The following is a 6,425-nucleotide window of genomic DNA, read 5'->3' on the forward strand; positions in this document are numbered from 1 at the left end:
AGGGGGTCCATAAGCGTTTCTTAAATGGTTATAACGGTTTAAAAAAGGGGCCTTCAAATCAACCATACACTAGGGCCCTGCGATACCATTGCAAGCTACTGTGCTGAAGGACCAAGAATGGTATTGTGTCGTCTTTAGTAATGAATCACATTTCCGTTTGAGGTCCATTACAGCCATAATGCGTGTCTGGAGATAAGCCGAACACGGACGTAGTGGATTAGCCAGTTTTTACTAGTTTGGAGAAGTCTAATTCTAGGTACACAATGGGTACTACTCTTTTCTTGAGTGGTCCTCAAACCAGATCTAGGATCGTACAGAGCGTGTGTTATGATACTGAAAGAACTATCCAGTATCGGAAAACACTGCCATTCAATCCGAGGTGAGTGACAAGAGTCGACCAGGAAGTCTTGCTTCCTATCAGCACCTTGCTCAGTGGAAACCATGCCAACCCGAGCATATATATCGCTGTTGTATTTCAAGTAAAAGACCCAACACAGTATCAGGTTGCTGAACGTAAAGTGGTCTTAAGTGGTTTAAGATTTACTTATTTATAAACCATACTTATAAACAGTTACTTATAAACCTTATAAGGTTTATAAGTAACTGAGGGGAGAGAAATTGAAATTTTAGCCATATATTAATTATTTGCATCAAGACAAGCTTATGTTCTTTTTTTTTTTTGTATAATCCTTCTTAATCTAGTCATGTAGACCCAAAGAAAACTTTATTATTGGTCTTCTCCCTTAGTAAATGACAATAATAATGATATTAATTATAACCCATTATGTGCCAATTATAATTCAATACATAAATCTGGAAAATAATGCAATATATGTATATATATATATTTTTTTCTTTAGTTTTTTCATTTTTTTATCCACTTTCCTATTTTCATATTCTCGGGATAATAAATAGATGGCCTCATCGGGATAATAAATAAAGTTCTATTTATACTCTGTACGGTCAATGCATTCAGAATAGTTATAACTTCTGTTATTCGGTTCATATTTCAGGTTTCTCTGTTGAATGTTTTTTTTTTTTTCGCTTTCGTGGACAGCATATGAGGCCCTACAAGTATAAACAGAAAAATGATTACAGTACTTATTTTTTGTTCACTGACGTCATAAATATGAGTTACTTTGAGTCCAATAGGTGGCGCCACATTTCAACCCATTATAAGTAAGTTTGAAGGCTTCTGAAAAATTCCATAAATAATTCGATCACTTTCACTTTCGTTTTGCTTTTTCTGCGTTTACTAAAGACACCATAATGTAGCAGAAATACTTTGAATGTCATCGTACTTGTCGAACTTTAATAAATCAACGTCACACTGACTGCAAGATGACGCATCACTTGTTGTACCTAAAGATCCTCATTACGTCAGCAATAACAGGTAGACGAACTCAAATTGAATATGTAGATTGACAAGTGTAAATGCGTATCTAAGGTGAAAAGGCGAATTTACCTGTAGGGTTAAATATTGAGTGTGATATTTGCTGTGGACAAAAATAGCGGTTGGTAATGTTATCGCATCAGTATTCCATTAAATGATTGGCGCGTGTCGATGGTAATCGCTGGAATTGACGTCACACCTCAAGCATCTGGATTTTGAAATTTTCACTAAACAAAAACCAAAACCATTTGCGTCTAAACTTACTGTTGTTTCGTGTTCAATATTACCACTGACGTCACCCATAATCATTTTGGGTAGGGTTTATTCTAAATAATTCTAAATAATTATTATTCTTTTTAAAATTCTAAATAATTTTTCTAAATAATTATTCTAAATAATTTTTCTAAATAATTTTTAATAATAATTCTAAATAATTCTAAAAAAACTTTAAATAATAATTCTAAATAGTTTATTCTAAATAATTATTTAGAATAACATTTATTTATAAAAATTATTTAAAATCATAATTATTCTAAATAATTTAAAACATGGTGATTAAACTCGGGTTCACTTTATAGGGTGCCGATTGTTGTAACAAGAAAATATTTTAGTCAACCGCATTAATAATTCCTTTTTTCTTGTTTGTTTTCTTCGTTGATATCTTTATTATCAGAACATGCTGTCAGATGTCCAAAGGTGAATTCTGAGTGACAAACTACAAATTTAATTCGTGTGGTTAACTTGGTACGAGTCTTGGTTGAAAATTAATTCGTGACTCGAAATCAAACGATAGCTATCTTTTATTTTCGAGTTAGATGAAGGTCGTTTGTAGTATATACCTTCAGTATATTTGCATATGTGGATAGTACTGCTATCAAATCGCAGAGGCCCTGCAGACCCTGGGGGTCCGTATTTAGAGGGGTACTTAGAATAGTTTCTCAAATATAGAAAATCTTTGAATGAATGAGGGACAGGATTTAATGGACGTAGTAAGTTTCACTTAAATGTAAAATGCAATTTTTCGTAGTTTGGGGGGTGGGGTCCGTGCCACTAATACCTTAAAACAGATCGATTTGCTGAATCTAATATAATGCATTCATTTTTTGAGTCTAAAACTCTGTAAGAAGGAAACCAGGGGATTTGCTATTTGTTTTCACCATATTTTTTTTGTAAAGGGTTACTCGTATTCGACTAGAATCTCTATGGCTACATTGACCAGGTTGTTGTTGTTGTTGTTATTTGGTTTTTTAGGAGCATTAGCAACTAAGGCCATATTGCTCCGGGGATATGCGGTGGTCATTCCCTGACCTTTCCGTATCCTCCATATTTGGTGGTCACGGGCTCGAACCCCGGTCTAATCAAGAAGCGTGTGCTACGCACTGCTGCTCCTGCCCACGGAGGCGCCTTACATTGGCAAGGGCCGATCCTTATCAGGTACCTTTTCAGTCCGGGACAGCGAGTGTACTCGGGATCCAGACTGCAAAGAGTGCCAAATACCAACAAAGAGGACTTCCTTCGCTTCAATCCAGGCAAGTAGAATTCTGCCTTGGTATCCTTATCCCACTATTGATTCTCGTACTGCGCTCCGTGAAAGCGGGACCGACTCTGACTTTGATATCCTGTTTTTGTTTTGTTATTAATTAAGTGATGTTATTTTATTTCCCATATTTTAAGTACAGTATTTGCGAAAAATAACACGAAAGGAATCGAGTTTATGATATTATTAATAATATATAATTAACAACAGTTATGCAATATTTAATGTGGAAAAAAATATATATATATATATATTTTTTTTTGAAATATGGTTTTCCTGAAAGATATTTGAGAATGTGTGCTGCTAAGGTTAAATCAACTTATGTTAATATGCTACTGATATATCGGCGTGTAGGTGGCTCCATCTGGTAACTAATAATAAATTGGTGTATATTTATATTTTAAAATTTATTATTTAATTTAGATCTATCAAATTATTTATTTTCATTCTTTGCTATTACATAAAATTAATATAATCACATGTTTTGGTGACGAATATACACGTCACCAGATAAGTAAAATGCATTCTGAAAAATTTATGTAGCACTAACGGAATGCTACGATTTCATTTCCCCCACCCCACACTAAAATCATGGGGAGGGGGAAATGGTCGTAGAGAAGACTACCTATTAGAGCACAGTTTTCAAAGGGATTGTGATATCACCACCCTAATTTTTGAATGATATTCTATAATGCTTATAATGTAATAGCTATCGCCATTTTCCACTTTTGATAAGCTCCCCTTAGCACGAATTAATTAAATACAGCAAATCAAAGTTAAGGAATTGAGAATATAATAGCTTGCTTATTCTCAACGAATGGAAGAAAAATAAAAAAAATTACGCCCGAACAGGGACTTGAACCCTGGACCCTTAGGTTAAAAGCCTAATGCTCTACCGACTGAGCTATCCGGGCTACTGAGCAAGTTTTTCTTGTCAGCCATCATTATTTGAACAGAGCTCATTAAGTGCACATTATGACAGTGACTGGAGATAACGGTTGGTTGGTTGGTTGGATACATTCCAACTGCACTGCAGGTAATTCCCCGGATTTAAAAAGAAAATAAAAAATTCGCCAAAAAACTTTCTTCAGCATATTAAGATAGTTCTCTTTTATACTTGAAATTGATATGTTTTTTTCTTGAATTCACACCATTTGAATGATATACATAAACTTGTATTACACTATCTTGGTCTGATCCTTGCACAGTCAGAAATGAAATTACTGTGGCTACTATCATCGAACGCAAATAAATCCATACTCAATAACTCACACTAACATTGAGATAAGAGTATCAGAGATCGCATACACAATTCTCAGCGTACTGTCAATGGCGGTCCTATGATTTTCTGAAAGGGGAAGGGGCATAGCCCTTACTCGGATCACACCTATCTAGAGTGGTAATAAAAAAATTAGCAATATTTAACTACCGTTAGGGGAATAATTTTCGAACAGAAAATTTCGTTCTAATGGAAGATAAAACTTAAGAAAAAAATATGTAGCCCGAACAGGGACTTGAACCCTGGACCCTTAGGTTAAAAGCCTAATGCTCTACCGACTGAGCTATCCGGGCAGCTTGGTGAAAAAGTACCTTTATCAGCCCCTTTTGCAATCATCATCATTATGTAAGAAGAAAAAATAAAATTTAATTTATTGATATTTTTTATTTACCCTCTGAACAAAAAATGTCTGAATATAGTACTAGTCAACGCGTTCGCGGAAACCAGGATTTCTTATTAACGGGTTCTATCGAATCCCCGAGTTCCCGCTGCAGCTCAGATCAATTAAAAACACACTGACTGTGGTACTGCAAGTACAGTACTGGAAATTTTATTTGGATCAGATTGCAAAGATATTTTGGCGAGGAATACAATGGTATAAGTCCCATTTTGTTCACTTTTTCTATACTCTCTCATTTTTCGGGTGCCGTCTCAAATCTAGCTGAAAAATGGCAACGCTTTTGTACTGCAGCATCAGCGCATTAACCAGTGGTTAATCAGTGCATAAACCAGTGGTTAATGCATTGATTAATGTTACTCAGTTGCCAACGTTCTGGATCCAGCCAAACTACAGGATAAAGCCCTTTCCCACTTTTAAAAATCAATAATTCAAAAACTGCAGGTTGCATCGAAAAATCGGTTTTCACATTGTAATCAATACATGTGACACTCTTTTTAACAATTAAAAATAGTTATATGGCCACCAGGGGACACGCAGTGTGATTAATTTAGAAAAATAATAGAATGGTAAACTTTTCAAGAAAGAACGTTCTCAATTTCTGATGGAATATTTACCACCTTCCAGGGAAATCTTTATAAACATAGAATTTCATATATCTCCATAACCAAAAGTCTGTTGGGTCAGGTCGGACGATCTTGCATGCCAGGAATGTAGAAAATGGCGATTGATAATTCTCTTTATGGTGGAGTTTTGGTGAACTCTAAGATTTTCAATAACACTATTACCATTGTAACAAAGTTTAATTAAGAATGCTTTATCTATAGATAACATTTTAAAACGAACTTGACCGGAATTTATTAATTAAGTGAGGGTTCCGGCTTGAACTTTTTTTTTTTTATCTTGGCAACAAAAAATAAGACTACTATTAGTGAACACTCACTCAAATATTCCGATCCGAGTCTAATTTATTTATTGGAGTGAATAAATCGCTTAGCCTCCTAGTGAACAAATTTTGAACTAATTTTTGTTGTTTAAAAAAGTTCCACACGTACTGATTACAGTACAAAATAAAAACTTTTTTTGCTTTTTTACGAAGCGTTAGCTTTTTATTACATTTTAAATATTTACTGTAAGGAGTCAAGCCTTCTACTGTAATGAGTGCTGCTTTCTCTTCGTTAAAAGAAACAGCAAGTTTTGAAGTCCTTAGATTTTAAGACAACAAATTTCGATATAATTGTACAATATAAAAATACGAAGGATTGGAATCTCTAAACATATAAAAAAAACCAAAGGATTAGAATCTCTAAATATAAAAAATATTCTAATGAATGTACTGTATTTGTGATATAAAAACCCAAGAAGAAACAGAAATTTCTGTTGCTAAGTAACTGTAATTTTATTTTATGGATTACAGAATTTGGCTTTATTCAAGGTTACTTTGCAGTTGCTAGGCAACACTGTAGCGCCATCTAGCAGCAAGGAGTGATGTTTCAACTAGAAGTATTTCAATATTATGTGTTTAGATGTATAAAAATACTAGTGAAAATTTTAAACCTCCAGGTCAAGAGAAAATACCATATAAAATTTCATCCTGAAAAGGGTTTGATAAGTCATAAGTGAATAAAATTCAAGGTACATAAAAAAATATTAACTAAATTGTTCAAAAATTAACTCCTCCCTGTTCCAGCAACACAAATTCCATTCAAACCTTTTTTTTTTTTTTTTAATTCCGTGACAATAATAAGCAAACGAAGAATTATCTTCCAAACATTTAAATATTTTTTTGAAGAGTAATATTTAGTTTTGTAATATTTTA

General features: G+C 33.8%; 2 non-coding genes across 2 annotated transcripts; both read right to left on the minus strand.

The window, feature by feature from the left end:
* Window positions 1-3,771: 3,771 nt before the first annotated feature.
* Window positions 3,772-3,844, minus strand: TRNAK-UUU (transfer RNA lysine (anticodon UUU)). The gene has a single exon. It is a non-coding gene; the product is annotated as a tRNA-Lys (tRNA).
* A 585-nt stretch (window positions 3,845-4,429) lies between these two features.
* TRNAK-UUU (transfer RNA lysine (anticodon UUU)) lies at window positions 4,430-4,502 on the minus strand. Its single transcript has one exon. It is a non-coding gene; the product is annotated as a tRNA-Lys (tRNA).
* Between the last annotated feature and the right edge of the window lie 1,923 nt (window positions 4,503-6,425).

Source organism: Mastigoproctus giganteus, chromosome 5 (genome assembly GCF_048544385.1).
Source record: "Mastigoproctus giganteus isolate SK-2022 chromosome 5, ASM4854438v1, whole genome shotgun sequence".
NCBI classification, from domain to species: Eukaryota; Metazoa; Arthropoda; class Arachnida; order Uropygi; family Thelyphonidae; genus Mastigoproctus; species Mastigoproctus giganteus.